Source organism: Myxocyprinus asiaticus, chromosome 18 (genome assembly GCF_019703515.2).
Source record: "Myxocyprinus asiaticus isolate MX2 ecotype Aquarium Trade chromosome 18, UBuf_Myxa_2, whole genome shotgun sequence".
NCBI classification, from domain to species: Eukaryota; Metazoa; Chordata; class Actinopteri; order Cypriniformes; family Catostomidae; genus Myxocyprinus; species Myxocyprinus asiaticus.
The window spans coordinates 40,023,478-40,042,395 of NC_059361.1; the positions used below are offsets into that span (position 1 = coordinate 40,023,478).

An 18,918-nucleotide genomic window follows, 5' to 3' on the forward strand; every position below is an offset into this window, starting at 1 on the left:
CGATACCAGAATCCGATACCAGTGTTGTTTTTTCATAATCAGTTTTGAATATCTATATCTCACTGAGTGATGCTAATTATATGTAAAGAAACACAAACCTTTAACTACACATTATTTCAATATAAATGTACAAACTATTAAGAAAAACTTTATTGTTAACTAGTCTACTGGATAATGCTGCAGCAAAATTAACAGTAATTCCAGTCTAAGTGTTCAGTAGATTTTTTGCAAAAAACATTCAACTTGTATCTGGACTTTAAAGGATTCAGATCTCTTTTTTTGTTCAATTTAGTTGTAAGATATCAGTCATAGAAGGCTAAAAATAGCCGCAAGTGTGTGTGTGTAAACAAAGCAGCATCATTCAATAGCGCGCTGGCACTGCATGTGCATATTATATATTTACTTATTAAACACAACGTTTTGTGATTCACAGAGCTGTCGCACGTCTTCAAGTGGCTTTGAATAAAATGCACGAGTCATATGAACTACTTCAATGGTGTTTTTATGGTTCTTTTATGTCATTTTTGGAGCTTGACAGGAATGAACATGACTAACACACAGTATCGGATTTGGATCGGGTTCGGACCGATACCGATCCAGGTATCGGATCGGTGCATCCCTATTCTCGATATATTTCAAGTCGGACATAACAACCTGCAGTTCAGTGAGCGAGTGAGTCATCAGAGCCAATTCAGTGAGGAAGTGAGTTGATTCTGTCCATGACTCCTGTGATCAATTCAGTTTGAGTCACCAATATGTTTGACTGACTCATTAAAAAGAATTGCACCAATGGGTGATTCATTCGTGAAATTAGAAACACATTGTGCTGAATGTTCATTTGTGCGTGCAGTCAGCGAGGTCAAGGCAACAGAGGTTTCTGTTGATTATTTATGGTAAAATTATATATGGATATAGGCATTATATCAGGCATCATTCACTCTGTTCTCTACATACAGGCATCTGCAATAAAAAAAACAACAACATATCAGTTAATCACTAGTTTCAACTTGTGTGGTTTGAGTCTGATCAGAGTCTAACGCTGAGATTACAGCTCTCCCACACTAGAGCACTGAATTCATAAAGTTGTTTACAGCAGGATTACAGCTGAGAAGTCCCAAATTCTTGCTCCAAGTCACCACCCCACCTGTGCAACTCAACTCCTCACATCCCTCTCTTGTAGGTGTGTGCCAGTGTGTGTGTGTGAAGGGAACAATGGACAGGCTCAAGGTCCATGTTTCAAAGGTTAAATCAGTTCCTCAAGTCTGACCGAGGCTGAACAGAGACAGCAGCAGTGCCATGGGCTTAGTGGGCACAATGAGGCCAGCTGTTGCAACAGGCTTTATTCACACAAACACTAAAACTGCTTCATGGTGAAGTTTCAGAAGATGTTGATGTAATCTGGCTCTCTCTGAAAGAGGGTTGACAGGTTCAACAGAGATAAAGAGGAGACACTCCTCGGACTCCCTTGCTTGTGCTGGACTCTCTGTGCCACAAGCAAACTTTTGTATTTACACCGAACAAAGCGAGAAAATATTGCTTAAAAAAAAAAAAAAAAAAAAATTATGTATTCATCTGTGGGCTGTCATTCCTTTACCAAACTCATTCTGCTTTGCCGCATGTGTGTTTATCACAGCGCAGCGCTAAAGTCCCACAAATTTCGCTATTTGCGCGTCAGAGCGGAGGAACATTCATCAAGCATCTCCAAACAAAACGCTTTCTCTGTTTCGGAACCGGACCTAAACGCTTTCTCTATACAGGGCATGTGAATCAAATGCATTCACAGTGGACCCGTGGCGAATCTCTTCAGTTGGCAGTAAATGCATAAAGACAACAGAGAGCTGTGAGAGGCGCAGGACTGTCGGTCGGTAATGGGTTCTGCTGGGAAATGGGCTCCAAAACCCACAGAGAGAGAGAGAGAGCGTTGCTCTTGATGTGTTCTCTCTCTCTCTCTCTCTCTCTCGGACTCTACACCCAGCATCCCATCCCAACAGCCATTATTAAGTTACTGATTATCATTATTATATTATTTCCATAATATAAAAGATCGTATCGGTTTATAGGACATGCACCTTCCAGCGTGGAAGGCAAAGGTTAATTCAATGCATTTATGGCACTAAATCTTTTTACTCCTAGTACCAACTTTAATTGCTCACCGGGACAGAAGGGTTCACATGCGCACTACGCAGAATAAGTCATACTATTTGATTTAACCTGTCCCATCTATCTCGTTTATTACATTAAAAGACACAAACGATACTATTGGGAGATGGAATGCTTAAATCAGCTTTTATTCCAGCTCTGTTTTTGACTACAATATTTTTAAATATAAGTCTTTTATTTTTAAACCTAAATTTATTTATTTATTTTTATTATTATTTTTATCTGATAAAGAAAAAAATAAATCGAATAGGCTATATAAAATAATGCACATTATGCACCTGTTTATTTTTTTATTATTATTATTTTATTTTTTATTATTAACACACTGTATCAACACGATGTGATAGTATTACACGCCTTTCTTTCATCAAGGTCCTAAATACAATAAGTCACCTAAATCAAACCAAGTGCGACCAGTAGTTATGAATTAACTGATATATGTATATATCCAACATCTGTTTGACATCACATTTCCACACAAAAGTGATAAAAGGGAAAACAGAAATCCTACCTGAATGTTTTCCAAACGAGCATGTAGACTATAGACTACGACACTCTCAGCTCCGCGTTATATTCCAAAGTGTTTCACGCTATTAAATCCAGTGGAGATTAGACAGCACGTGTGCAGCCCGGTCCATAAACCCAGAAGATCCCCATGTGTTTGTGTTATCCGAATCACGCAAAACAATTCCGGGGAGTCCTCGAGACTCGTCCAGCTTGTCCTTGGGCTCTGAAAGCTTTGTGATCTTCAAAAGCGCACCGATCAAATAGCACCAAGACCCTCCTCCCTCTCCTCCTCTACTACTACTACCACCACCATCCCCCAGTCATTCACTTCACCAAAACCAAACCAAATAATAAAGCCAACTAAGTAATTACCTCACTAGATCGAGTGTTCAGAATGAAGAACTTTTTAAGAGCGCGCGACGTATAAACAGTGAACACTACGATCCAAATCGAAGTGAACTGGCAACAGGGTGAATAAAAATAGCTCCGTTTCTATTTTTGTGCTGCACCTAAGAACACTTCTGATGTTTTGGAAATCTTTTTCTCGTCGATTCTTTCTCTCTTTCCCATTTGTACAGGTTCGGACACTCCTAACGATGCATGTCCAGCGCAAAAATCAACTCACCTCATCTGAATCCGCGATTCTCTTTGCGCTATTTGGCTCGCAACAACTCTTGAGTGAAGCTGAAAGTGTCTCTCGCTGTCTATGCTGAGCGGGAGAAAAACAAACTACTGCACCGCAAATGGTGTAACTCGATCCATCCGAATTCTGTCCATAAGCAGAGCCAACCACAGCACTGATCCCTCCTCCAATCCCTCCCTCTCCCTAGTACAAGTGCTTTTTGGCTGCTTTTCCTTGCTTGGCTGTTTTTTTCTTTCTCCAGCCGGAGTGTTAGTTAGACCTTTACTGTGTGTGTGTGTGTGTGTGTGTGTGTGTGTGTGTACGGAAACCCTGAACCGCAAGGTGAAAAAAAAAAAAAAACATTACGTGAAAAAATAAATAAATAAATAAATAAATAGTGTCTCTGTTCCTTCCTGAGCCTATGTCTTAAATGTTTTTCTCTCTTCCTAAAATTTGTTTTTCTCTCTTCAAAAAATGTTTTTTTCTCTCTTCAAAAAATGTTTTTTTCTCTCTTCAAAAAATGTTTTTTTTCTCTCTTCAAAAAATGTTTTTTTCTCTCTTCAAAAAAATTTTTTTTTCTCTCTTCAAAAATGTTTTTTCTTCTCTTGCAAAAAAAAAATGTTTTTCTCTTCAAAAAAATTTTTTTCTCTCTTCAAATTTTTTTTTTCTCTTAAAAATTTTTTTTCTCTCTTCAAATTTTTTGTTTTTTCTCTTTTCAAATTTTTTTTTTCTCTCTTCAAAAAAATGCATGCGGTACCAACCTTGGCCACCAGGTGCCACTATCAGTAAACATGTAATCTTATGCTTTTAAAGCTTTCTTTGTTGCTATATACATAATATATACATACATAATAATATATTTATTATTTATTTAAGGGTTTGCAAACCTTAATCAAGACAAAATCAGGTTACATATGTTTGATATGGCATTGGTTGTCGTGTAACAACTGGAGTTATTTTTTTGTTTGAAATTGTTGGTCTTTCTAAACCACCTATGCCGTTAGCTCAGTGTTACATGGTGGAAGCGAAGGAATGTATTGAGGAAAACGGGAAACATGGAGAAATTATTATTATGTCTGTCCTTTTGAAGTGTAGGGGTACATTTGGTAATGTTAAGGCCGTGGGTGTCGTGACCATTTATATGTCTATGGTCGTGACATCGTGTACAAAATAAGTCAGATTTCTTTGGCTAGGCACCAACCTATAAAACGACTCCTTTGTGCCCTCCCCCTGCCCCACCTTTCTCTCTCACCAACACTGAGTTTGCAAGTGCACAAGTTAGTTATGCATCAGATATATCGCGAAAATAGTTGCAAAAGTCAAGACGCAAAGATTTGAAATTGCAGTGACGAGAAGTTGCAAGTGCCTAATTGAGGTTGTACTGAAAGAGAGAAAAAAAAAATTTTGAAGAGAGAAAAACAAATCTTTTGAAGAGAGAAAAAAAAAACATTTTGGAAGAGAGAAAAAAAAATTTAGGAAGAGAGAAAAAAATGTAAGACTTCGGCTCAGGAAGGAACTGAGACACTATTTTTTTTTTTTTTTCACCATTATTTTTTTTCTTTCCACCTTGCGGTTCAGGGCTTCTGTATATGTGTGTGTGTGTGTGTGTGTGTGTGTGTGTGTGTGTGTATATATATATATATATATATATATATATATATATATATATATATAAACATATGTATATAGATATAGATATCTACCTTGTTTATTAATGCTTTTGCAATGTAAATGCTTTTTGCAATGCCGATAAAGCTTGTTGAATCTTGAATCACTTGTGTGTAAGAGAGACGGGGCCCTCACATCTTGGTGACCCTGACTCTCTCTTTCCCAATCCCTTCCCCCCAGCGCAGTAAGCTGCTTGTTAAATCTTTTCCACAGAACTGTTTTGGGAGGGAGGACATCGAACCACACTCCTAGGAACTGGAACTTTGGAAGGAAATCTTGACTTTCCGCTTGAGGCTAAAGAGGATGAGTGAAAAGACTTTATTTTGAAAGAGTGCACCCCATGCACTTTCACTGACAACCTTTCAGAACCGGTTTTAATTATGGAGGCTATGCATAGAAAGCTTTCGCTATTTTAGAAATGGGAAACTAACTGAATATTTTCTTAATACTGCACTGCATAAACTGTATACTGCCTACTAAATTTACTATGTAAAAATATCATGTAAAATAGCATGCATTATGCAATGATAAATGTTTCAAAAGGTAGTATAAATTGTTGTCATATGACCTCATTGCATTGCATGTTTAATTAAGCAAGCAGTGTCCAGCTATCATCATAAAATCAGTTGTTTTCCATTTTTCTGCCATGTATTAACATTTGACTTTGGAAATGACTTTGGAAGTCAAGAATAATACGTTAAAAATCGCATCTGATATAACTTCTATTTGATCAGTCACAGGAAATATGCACTTTTTAATACTTAATATTTCATATATTTAATATTTAATTTGAACAAAATTAATTATATAAAAAATATATTACATTTTTGTTTTTCTTTTAAAGATTACAATTCAGTTTAATGGGAATTTGTTATTAAATTGAAATATGTACATCTTATAAAATAGGATACAGTATACATTATTCCACGCTGTGTGCTCTGCATACTGCACATTTTGGCCAGTGTGGTACACTGTAAACCCTATTTTTGTCTTAATTAAACACTACTTGAAATGTCAAGTTTTGGGCTCATAACTCAAATATCTATGCTCCTTGAACTTATTTATCTTAAAAAAAAAAAAAAAAAAAACAATCAAGAGACTTAAGATTTTAAGTGTTAATAACTCAAACTATTGAGTTCAATGTTGAGACTATGGGGAATATCCATAATCCCTTGCACCTTAATTATTTAATTATGATTTCTTGGTCATAGGGAACCTATGGAGGCAATTAAATAGTTGTTATTAAAAATTAATAGATGTTTAAATAGTTGTTTCGTGTGATGTCTGCATTCGAGTAATCTGTGTCCCCTTTGGTCAAGTTGGATCATGTTAACTCTGTCTCAGTTCTCCTTGTGCATGTGCAACTGAAGTACAGGCATATGCATTTATGTGAAGAATTAAGTTAACTTTATGATTGAACTAGAATTCAGTTATAATCTTTATTTAAGGTGTGTTATTGTATAAGCTAAATTTGAGTTAATTCAGTTAAAATTGTTAAGTAGAAACAACATTTAAATAGCAAATCTGAGTTGAGTCTACTTGCATCTAGTTACCTTAACTTAAATTGTTAAGTTCATTCTATATGAACACCAGGTTAAGTGAACTGAACAAGATTTGAAGGTGCCATTACTTAGTTCAATTGAGGGATCAAGTTTACTCAATCAATTGAGTAAAGTCAACTTAGGGTTTTCAGTGTAGGTCATTCTATGCATACTGTATATAAAATGTGCATATTGTGCACAGCATACATACTATATAATGCAGTAATAATAAGAGTAGTATGATAATATGCTATTCCAAATACAGCCATTCTCTTAATCTGTACATTAAACACAGCTATGATCAAAGGTTTCAAAGTTCATTGTTTGCATCTGTACATCTACATCAGTGAAAATCAAATATATGGAATGAATATAGCAGTTCAAACTTGTTTGTTGATTAATTAAATATTAACATAAGCTGCTGTGTGAATTGGTTACAGATTCACTCTTTGCTGCATTGTGTATTAGGTGAATATTAGCACGTTGTCACTGATAGTGAAACAAAGAGAATGTGGGAGAGGGTTAGAGGGTTTAGCAGCCATGCAGCTGAGTCTCCACAGTCAACAGCGTTTAGTCAGATGGGGGTGGGGGGGGGGGGGTTGTTACAGCCCTGGTCATAAGGTTTTTATAAGTGCATACATTTTGCTCTGTGATGCACATGAGTGCATCTAAATGTCAATATTATCTTTGATCTTGGCAGTCGATAACTCCCAGTTCACTGAAATCTGAGCAGATTTAATGATCAGACAATACATGCACTTATAACTATAGAGAAACAACACAGAGTACCAACGTATCCTGCATGGAATTGGACAGCCTCAGAATATAACACTCCTTACCTATGGGTAATAGGTTAACAGTGTAAATGGTTCTACTAACCCAGTTGATTTTGCCTTTAATAAACTCATTAGCATCAGGTGATCTTATGAGAGAGGAATAGAGAGAACATATAGATGAAGCTGAAAAGTAAAAAGCAAAAAGGTGATTAAAAATGCTAATATATATACACACAGCCATTACACCTAAAATATACACTTTCCTTGAAACATTTATAAATATATATATATATATATATATATATATATATATATATATATATATATATATATATATATATATATATATGTTATATGTTATATGTCAATCAAGTGTCAACGATCTCTTCCTCAGGGGTGCACACACACCCTCACAACTGCATGCATGCATAAACTCACCCCTCCATTATCACCATCTGGCACCAACAATCATCCATGTAATTATCTATTCAGCCAATTGTGTGGCAGCAGTGCATAAAATCATGCAGATATGGGTCAGGATTTTCAGTTAATGTTCACATCAACCATCAGAATGGGGAAAAATTTGATCTCAGTGATTTGGACCGTGGCATGACGCAAGTGATTCTTTCAACATTTGTTTACAGACAGATTGTTTCACTTTTTATTGACTATATCACAATTCCAGTGGGTCAGAAGTTTACATATATCCTAAGTTAACTGTGCCTTTAAGCAGCTTGGAAAATTCCGGAAAATGATGTCAAGTATAGACAATTAGCTTCTGATAGGAGGTATACTGAATTGGAGGTGTACCTGTGGATGTATTTTAAGGCCTACCTTCAAACTCAGTGCCTCTTTGCTTGACATCATGGGAAAATCAAAAGAAATTAGCCAAGACCTCAGAAAAATTTGTGGACCTCCACAAGTCTGGTTCATACTTGGGAGCAATTTTCAAATGTCTGAAGGTACCACTTTCATCTGTACAAACAATAGTCTGCAAGTATAAACACCATGGGATCACGCAGCCATCATACCGCTCAAGAAGGAGACACATTCTGTCTCCTAGAGATGAAAGTAGTTTGGTGCGAAAAGTGCAAATCAATCCCAGAACAACAGCAAAGGACCTTGTGAAGATGCTGGAGGAAACAGGTAGACAAGTATCTATATCCACAGTTAAACAAGTCCTATATCGACATAACCTGAAAGGCTGCTCAGCAAGGAAGAAGCCACTGCCCCAAAACCACAATAAAAAAGCCTGACTACAGTTTGCAAGTGCACATGGGGACAAAGATCTGTCCTGAGAAATGTCCTTTGGTCTGATAAAACAAAAACTGAACTGTTTGGCCATAATGACTATTTTTATGTTTGGAGGAAAAAGGGTGAGGCTTGCAAGCCGAAGAACACCATCCCATCCATGAAGCATGGGGATGGCAGCATCATGTTTTGGGGGTGCTTTGCTGCAGGAGGGACTGGTGCATTTCACAAACTAAATGGCATCTTGAGGAAGTATGTGGATATATTGAGGCAACATCTCAAGGCATTAGCCAGGAAGTTAAGGCTCGATCACAAATGGGTTTTCCAAATGACCCCAAGAATACCTCCAAAGTTGTGGCAAAATGGCTTAAGGGCAACAAAGTCAAGGTATTGGAGTGGCCATCACAAAGCCCTGACCTCACACCGATAGAAAATTTGTGGGCAGAACTGAAAAAGCATGTGCGAGCAAGGAGGCCTACAAACCTGACTCAGTTACACCAGTTCTGTCTGGAGGAATGGGCCAAAATTCCAGCAACTTATTGTGAGAATCTTGTGGAAGGCTACCCAAAATGTTTGACCCAAGTTAAACAATTTAAAGGCAATGCTACCAAATACTAACAAAGTGTATGTAAACTTCTGACCCACTGGGAATGTGATGAAAGAAATAAAAGCTGAAATAGATCATTCTCTCTAGTATTATTCTGACATTTCACGTTCTTAAAATAAAGTAGTGATCCTAACTGACCTAAGACAGGGAATGTTTTCTATGATTAAATGTTAGTAACTGTGAAAAACTGAGTTTAAATGAATTTGGCTAAGGTGTAAGTAAATTTCTGACTTCAACTGTAGATGAACAGTGCTTGAATGTGTTACAGTGGCTCACAAAAGAGTTTTAAGCCATGAACCAAATCAACCAGCTCCAAAGTGAATCACAACGGTACAAACATTAATTTGAAGCAAAAAATATTAAAAATGAGGGAATGAACTACAATTCCATGAAGCATTGCGAATTATGTAATCGAACTAAAAACAATGGAAAACTTTTGATTTTAAGTTGTTGATTATAGGTAAAGAAACAATATATTTGAATTATATTGCAAAATATTCAGATATTTGCAAATATATAACTAGTTTGATAGCGTAGGGAGACCGATTTGATTAATTAACAGTGCGTTATGCGAGTGGGCGGTCGCTGCAGAGCTCTTTTGGTACGCTTTTTTTAAGTTGTTAAACACGATTTCTAAAAAATGAAGTTGAAATAATGCAGACTGATGACTTCAACAGAAGTATATAGCATGGATTAACAACCTTGGAGCTCACGGTAGGTCTATCTTTAAAGGTTTATAAGTTAACATTAAAATTGAATTTGCCTATGGAAAAAAATTAATGGGATTTTTTACTTCTGGAACATGAACTTTTGTGACTTTATATCTCGCAATTGCAATTTTATGTTACTTTTTCACAATGTGATTTCTTGTTATTTGGACATTTCATCTCGCAAATGTAATGATGGGGGCCCTTAAAAGAGGTTGGGTGCCCCGGGGCCTTGCAGAATCATAATGTTACAGTATGTGTGTGCGTGAGATTGACGGCAGAGGGGAAGAGATGGACACTTCCAGCATTTTGAGTGCACTGCAGAGGAGTTTGGGTTGAAGGGTCAGCCTTTAGACCTCTGCAGCCCATCTACTCTCACTGTTCAGGCCTGATTTAGTACTGGCCGGCCCCAACAGATGGCACAGAGAGAGACACACAGAGACAGACAGACAGAGAGACAGGGCTGTGGAAGTGCAACACTTGTGTGACAAATGGAGCCCAGATCTGCAGCATGCCACAGACACGCTCTTAATCAGGCAGTGTGCATGTGAGTATGTGTGTGGGGAGGTGGGGTGTGGGGGGGTCTGGAGTCTTCGAGTCCGTCTGCTTGACACCCAGACTGCATAACTCGCTCTGTCATAATGTCATGGTGAATTTCTATGTGATAGTGTTTAGATAATTCATTCGGACAGTTTCATATATTCAAGGGAAGAAACATCCATCAATACGTAAATTAAATAATCTAGATAAATTACATTTTGAACGAATATCAGGGTAATTCTTTGACAGAAGAGGGCACAGCAAAAATAAATAAATAAATAAATAAATAAATAATATATAAAACTTTTTAAACTATTTAAAACTATTAACTAAGTTTTTTTTTTATTGTTTTCCAGTAAACATATTTAGGCATTATTAAAATAAATGTTACTATAGAATCAAAACTGTGTAGGATAAGCAAAAACCTCATTATCTTAGATTATCTTAGGTTAGATTTATGTTTAAAATAGGAAAACAATTGCTAATGGGGTACGAAAAAACTTTCAAGATATATTATCTTACACAATTTTGCTTCTCAGGTCAATTATCTTTTTTCAAGGATGTTAAATATTGTACTGGAAAAAGTACTTATTAAGAAAATGATTTTTTTTGCAGTGGGGAGTTTTGTTTTTACAGTAATCGTAAATGTCACAGTGACCTACAGCTTACCTCACGCCCTATTTTATCATGGGAAATGCTTTTTTTGTCAGGGCCTGTTGGTGAAATCGCGTGCGCTGAGGGTGTGTTATTTGTGTTGGAGATTATGATTCAGCGATTTAATGTTGAGAGTTCAGAGAGTGTGAGAGGCTTAACCAGGCTTGGACCAGCCCGACCCCTCCTGCTACTCCTGCTACGACCGACTGCTCTGGCATGTAACCCTTCAAAATACTTCACACAGCTGAACACAATAAATGGTCCATAATTACACTCCTCAACAGACGACGAGTTTTGCTTTCTTCGAACACTTATTTCCTGGAGAGCCTTCAAAGAGCAGCTGTAATAAAGTTTACCTTCATAAACAATTATATTATTATATTTAAACATATATATATATGATGTTTCTATATTGTCTGGGTCATGTTTAGAGAAAGTTATTACACTATTGTTAATAACAACAGCATGAGGAGACTTAGTAGGTGACAGACAGACAGACAGATAGACGGACAGACAGAAAGACGGACAATCAGACAGACAGACGGACAGAAAGACAGACAGACGGACAGACAGACAGATATATATTATAGATAGACAAACAGACAGACATATAGACGGATGGACAGACAAAACAGACAGTTAGATAGATGGACAGACAGACAGATGGACGGACGGATGGAAAGACAGACATATATATAGATAGATGGAAGGACAGACAAAAAGACAGACAGCAGATATAAAGACAGACAGATGGAAGGACATATAGATGGATGGACAGACGGACGGACGGACAGACAAACAGTTAGATAGATGGACAGACAGATGGATGGACGGACGGACATATGGACAAACAGACAGACAGACAGATAGACAGTCAGACAGACAGACAGAGAGATAGATAGATAGATAGATAGATAGATAGATAGATAGATAGATAGATACATACATACATACATACATACATACATACATACATACATATATACTATGATCCCAGAGGAGTAATTTTGTGAAGTGAGTGTCTGAATGGGAGACCAATATCGGCCAACAAAAACAATGACGCTCTTAAGAGTGATAGTGTTCTCATGGTTCTGGGTCAATGAGCTGTAACTGCGGTCAACCACCCTATTAGAGAGTCCTATCCCTTTAGACACGGCCTTGTAGATGACCTCCAAACAATCATGACCCCCTCAAACATTAAAAACTACCCGTTTGTTTCTTTAGTTTCTACTTTGACTATTTTAGAAACACAATTCCCCTCAGAGGTTGTGTTTACATCCAAACAGGAAGCAGCAAACAGGATGTGTTTATGGTTTAAGACCAAGGCACAAGAACTGGAGATTTTTGTTGACACTTGCATTAATTATGAATGTATCATGCTATCGCAGAACCTCATATAATCATATTCATAGTCGCTGTCGTAGGTAATTTTCAGAAGGATATGTCAGCATCCGTGCGAATCAACAGTTTTTAGACAGGAAATGACATTCCTGCTCATAATTTATTGACTTGTTGCCATGAAATTTATATGCAAAATAATTTTCATTTTTAGAGATCTCATTCTCCTAGAAAATGTCATATGCTCAGCTGCTCTTATCTAGCCTTGATAACGGTAGTCTTGCATAGCCAGACTTTTTACTTGTGACATAAAATCTGGTCCGTATTCTGGTCATGAACTGCGCACTTAGACAAGAAGAGATTATCTGATTGACATGTAAAGTGACCGACCACAGTGCGTTTTGTTTTACGTTAGGGTTATCGGAAATTATAAACAGCATTGAAAAAATGTACAAATGGCCACTGTATATCTCCACCATTAGTTGTTGCGATAGAGATGTTCCTGTACATCTGTGCTGTAAGAGAGGAAGTGAAGTAGTGTGAATAATGAGGGGATCAAATGTTTTGTGTATTATGATGTGAAGGGTATGTGTCTGTCGTAAGTCAGTTGAGTGGGCATATTTGTATAGGCAAGCACAAACCAGCCTTGATAACCCTTCCTCTCATTAACAAACAGTTCAGGTCTGTCTACCAGATCCACTTAAACCAGCAAGTCCAAACAAGCCTTCTCTGCACCAGTTGATGCAGCTAAAATCTGTTGTTTTGGTGTGAGAGTATGTGAGAAAGTGTTTATATCTCATACAAGTGGTGTCTGTCATGTGTGTGAGTGTGTCGTGCATGGCTGAAACAGGCCAAAATAAGAACTGGATTGAACTGGACTAGGTGTGTAGCTTGAAAGATATAATTTTTGTGAAAGAAAAATAACATTTTGGCTGTGGTAATTAAACAGCTGTATAACCTTTTCAATATTTATAAATAAAAACTAAAATTTCACCAGCTTTTGCCGGATGGCACAGTGTAGCACACTGAAGGAATATGGAATTTTGCTCACAAACATGGCAGCACGGTCTAACAGTGACATCATATGTAACAGATCAATTAGGTATCGTCATGTCAGCCTTGCAACAAAGAAATAAAACAAATCCCGTTTGTAAAAAAGTTGCTTTAAAAATGAAAACTTTGTTATAATTTCCGTAACACTGCTCTTTTACATACAGTGAAGGGTGGATGGGAAAAAATGACAGAAAAGCTTCTCAAGGCAATTATTAGCTTTGCGTGTGTGCTGTTTTTTGCTGAAAATCTTCCACTGCACCATAGTTCTCAAATCTTGCTCATATTCAAAATGGGTGTTGTGATTGGTCACAAAACGAGTCCATCAGATTTGACATTGGACATTTGATCAAACTTGGCATTATGCTTCTTGTGGTGCCAGGTTTGGATATGAAATCTGATATATGGCCATATGAACATATAAACAACATTATAGGTGATATATTGAATATATGTACATATTCAAATTCTACAAGTATTTGGAAAAATATATTTTACATATATGAAAACTGCCCTTTTTTGTAGTATTTTGAAACATGTGTTCTATAGATATATGTACACATATGTGACTTTTTATATAAGTGAAAACCATATACAGTATATGTGCAATTGTGCATATATTTCATATATGTGTTTTATAAATATTGCCATATATCTGATTTCTGTATATGTGCTTGTGTGAATGAGATTTGAGAGCTAAGGCAGGGGGAAAGCTATAGTTGCCCAATAGACTGTAAAAACACATCTGTTTTTGTACTGTTAAATAAGTACAAAATTATTTTCTATGGTAATTGACAACATGACATGAATGTTGTTAATAGAGCTTGAATTTGTATTAAATCCAGAATATTCCTTTAAAGGAATATTCCAGGTTCAATACAAGTTCAGCTTAATCAACAGCATGTGTGGCATAATGTTGATTAAAACAAAATATAATTTTAACTGGTCCCTCCTTTTCTTTAAAATAAGCAAAAATCAAGGTTACAGTGAGGCACTTACAACGGAAGTGAATGTGGTCAATTTTTGGAGGATTTAAACACACAAATGTGAAGCTTATAATTTTATAATAGCACTTACATTAATTCTTCTGTTAAAACTTGTGTATTATTTGAGCTGTAAAGTTGTTTAAATCATCATTTTTACAGTCGTTTTACGGTTTGTTGACATTACATCATCATAGCAACGAAGTTGTAAAATTGGCTATAACTTTACACAGAAATCACTAAAAGCATGTCAACATGCATATCATTTATGTCTTGTGGCTATACTTTTGAAACAGTGAGTATTTTAATGTTTACGGATTGGCCCCATTTACTTCTATTGTAAGTGCCTCACTGGAACCCAAATTTTTGCTTTTTTTCTGGGTTTTTTTCTGTCTTTTTTTCTGTCTTTTTTTTTTTTTTTTAAAGGAGGGGCAAGTCAAAATTAATTTTTGTGGTAATCAATATTATGCCACAAATGCTGTCGATTGAGCTTAAAAAGTATTGAACCTGGAATATTCCTTTCAATTTAGGTCTGTTTCTCATACAAAGCTATCACATGACTTCATAAGACTTGGGATATAGTGCACCAGTCATATAGACAACTTTTATGGTGCTATTGTGGTAGTTAGTTCAGCATGATCTCATCAAATTTAAGTGACAATGGCAAAAATATAACAAAGCAAAATTACATGATTCATTACACATTTGGCTGCAGTTTCCCAGTGAAATGTCCAGCAGGGGGCGCCAAAAAGTGAGTAAAATTATTATGTAGACAGACGTTGTTTTTAAGGTACATATTAGATGGATGTTTTAATGAGTAAAACATACTGTACCTCCCTAACCTAAAACTTTAAACTTAACCTAAACAATAGTGTCTTAAAAGATAAATGACAGGTAAACAAAACAGACATCCTTACCCTTAACTAACACCTAAACCTAACCGATAGTGTTCATAAAGATAAATGAGAGGTGAACAAAACAGACACTGATACCTTTAACCAACACCTAAACCTAACCAGCACTCTCCAACACACTGTCAGGTGAGCTACCGCGGAAGTTAGTCACATTGGAATACGTGTTTAAACGTAGATGGGTCTGTAATACAAGAGTTAAAATGTACAGTTTTTCAAATCATGTGTTAGAGTAAAAGTATTTTGATATAATAACAGGTTTTAAAAGCAGGGTGTGAGAAACAGAACGAAAAATAAGTGTTTATAAAGTCGTAAACAGCCATAGTACCCGTGATTTCTGTGAAAGTGAATAAAATGCACAGTTGTTGTTGCACCCTTTAGTGTTAATTTCAACAGGAAACTGCAGCGAAATGTAGAAAGTGGCATGTAAAACTGAATGTGGTTATAGTAATGTTCATTCTATGAGATAAGGTTGGTTTATTTATCCTTTTTTTTCACATCTTTTTCTTTTTTCTTTTTTTTTACGAAAAAAAGTCATACATGTGAGTAAACATGAGGGTGAGTAAATGATGCATGATTAATTTTGCTTGAACTCTCCTCTTAAGAACTAGAGACTGAAGGGTGTGCTGCAGGGGTCCTCCTGATAGACTCATCATCAGAGGGTTTGTACATCCCCTGCGGGGCTGGGACAGCAACATATGTCACAAATTTGCTGTGTGTGTGTGTGTGTGTGAGAGAGAGAGAGAGAGAGAGAGAGAGAGAGAGAGAGAGAGAGAGAGATTAGACATTTGTTTTAGTGGCCTGTTTGGTCAGGATGAGCTATAAAGCCTTATTGGAGATAATTGCCTTTTAAATGACTGAATAAATCTTTGTTAGGCAGAAGCTTGGACTTCATGTACTATGTAATAGGATTTTAGAAACCAGTTCCCTGCAAGGTCATAAATCACTTTGTGTGCTTATATGTGAAAAAGAGAGAGACCAGAAAATATTGTAACACATAGTCATTATATTGTTGCCGGTTATGAATGTTTTCAGAGGTTAATTTTCAGGTTAACACCTCTCAGGCTTGCTCTGGCATGATGCAGTTGGCAAATCTGTTTTCTTGATTGATGATTAACATAATAAAGGAAGCAACAAAACAATTTGGAAACAAAACCAAATGGTTAAAAGGACAGTCCAGGGATTCAAAGTCTTCAAAACCATATGACTTTTATGTGAGAAACAGACCAAAATTTAAAAGAATATTAAAGGAATATTCTGGATTAAAAACAAGTTAAGCTCTATCAACAGCATCTGTGGCATACTGCCGATTACTACAGACATAATTTTGACTTCTGAGTTTGTTGCTAAACATCTTCACAGAAGAAAGACATATGGTTTGGAAAAACATTTTTGTTTGGAGGGTGAGTAAATGATGACAGAATTCTCATTTCTGGATGAACTGTTCCTTTAAGGAAACATTCTCTGAGGTAAATGAGCTCATAATGGTGTCACTCTGGGTAACACTTTATTTGAATGGTCCCAAGTAGATATTTAACTGACTATAAGTGACTTATCAACTGGCTTGCTATAGCTAGTAAACAGTGTTTCAACAATGTTTCAACAAACATTAAATAGACTTTCAGTAGCCTATATAGTTCTTTATTAATGACCTTTTAATGAACTGGTGTTCTCAACAATAATGTAAGTAGGTCATTAATAGAGATCTATATACAGGCTACTGAAAGTCTACTGAATGTTTGTTGAAACACTGTTTACTAGCTATAGCAAGTCAGTTGATAAGTCAATTATAGTCAGTTAAATATCTACTTGGGACCATCCAAATAAAGTGTTACCTCACTCTGTCTCCTCAATAGCTGCATCTTGCATGTTAAAGGCGGCACAGCTCAGAGACGTGCACTTTTGTCTTGACTTTGCTTTTGTAAATGAGGTAATGTTGGAGTGGGGATTTGTGAGGGGATTTGGGGCAGTCTGGGTGGTGGGATGCCTGTGAGGGCAGAGCTGAAGAAGTGATAAATAGTAAACTGCTGAATGAATAAAAGAGTGAGAATATGAGACAGGAAGATGTTCCAGGGGTCATTTTATCTCCCACAGCATCGGCATCAGCTCAGTCTCTTTTTTGCACTTTTGCTTCCTCACAGAGACAACAAAAGGATAAAGACACTGATTCTTCTGTTTGCATAACTTCATTTGCTCAGGAAATGTACAGCCCTGCCTCCTGCTAACTCTAGAGGGTTTTGGTACATAAATACTGTGTTGATGGGTTGCCTTATGTCACAAATGGCAGGTTCAATACAAGTTAAGGTCCACTGACACCATTTGTGGTATTTCGTCTATTACTACGGAAAATTATTTTGACTTACTCCTCAGTAAGGCTCTTACAATGGAAGTACACAGGGCAAGGTAATAAACATTAAAATACACGCCATTTTGAAAGTACAGCCACGAGATTATATGTGTAAATGTGAAACATTGGGCCATATTTTTAGAGCGCTAGCACTTAGCACAGCACTGGGCATAAGTCATACACACTAAGTCAATGGGCATAGCCGTGAAGTTTTGGTATTTTCATGCAAGCATGCACAAAGCCTAGGCTTTGGCAAAATTGCACATGCAAAGTGCTAATGGGCTGGGTCAAGTACAACTTAATTCTGAGGCTTTTCTTCAGTACCGTCTGTGTCCTATTATATAGTCCATTCCCTGTCAAGCACCAGCGATATAAACAAAGACAGCACATTCATAAGAAGTTTGTAAGTGTAAATGGACTGTTTGCAATGAATAGGAAGAATAGAAATATGGAGTTATGTTCTTTTGTGCAGTAATTGCGTTCCTGTTGAATGCCAGGCATATTTCTATGACAGTGACACACTCGTGTTAAATGCATGGAAAATATGGTTCTCATCAGAATTTGGATTTACTCTAAGCTAAATTATGGAGAATTTAAGTATTATTAATATTTTTCAACTACTGACACACAAATCATGACTAGTATTAACAGTGATTGTATCGGCACGCACTTCACGTCGATTTTGAATTTTAATTTGAAAAATTAAATTCATTTATTGAAACATGAAAAAATAAACAAAAAAATATTTCTAAGTTCAAATTACACTTCAAACAAAATGAAAATATAATCAAAATAAGTGGTCGAAAATCATAGTGGTCAAAAAAATCATACCAAATCTAAACATTTTTAAATGTTAAAAATCACTCTAAGACAACAGGTGGAAAAATACCAACACAAATTAGATCATAAATACAATTAAAAATATAAACAAATAATAATACTCATATTACCATGACATTTAGTCGGAGGCACGGCTGTGTTGTTTAAATACGTTATGAGATGCAGGCGAGGGAGACAAGCAGGCGCTCCGTCAGCGCGGCTTTCGAACAGCGATGCTGAGTATTCATCTAGCGAATCTCCGCTCTCTTCCTAACAAAACAGACGAACTACATCTCCTCACCCACACAAACAAGGACTTTTCAAACTCTGCTGCCTTGTGCTTCACAGAAACCTGGCTGAATGAAGCCATTCCGGACAGCGCGTTACATCTGCCGGGCTTTCAGCTGTTCAGAGCGGATCGCATTGCGGAGTTAACG

At 36.6% G+C, this 18,918-nt stretch overlaps 1 protein-coding gene and 1 long non-coding RNA gene across 7 annotated transcripts in view; one reads left to right on the forward strand and one right to left on the reverse strand.

Moving 5' to 3' along the window:
- LOC127456128 (semaphorin-6D-like) overlaps positions 1–3,430 on the reverse strand; it is a 29,332-nt gene extending 25,902 nt beyond the window's left edge. For 3 of the 6 annotated variants that reach the window (XM_051724469.1, XM_051724468.1, XM_051724466.1), the window contains exon 1: positions 3,293–3,430. The gene's annotated coding sequence lies outside the window, so the exon portion shown is untranslated. The other 3 variants (XM_051724471.1, XM_051724470.1, XM_051724467.1) reach the window with 2 other exon arrangements.
- LOC127456130 (uncharacterized) overlaps positions 1–18,918 on the forward strand; it is a 113,733-nt gene that overhangs the window by 69,079 nt on the left and 25,736 nt on the right. The window lies entirely within an intron of this gene.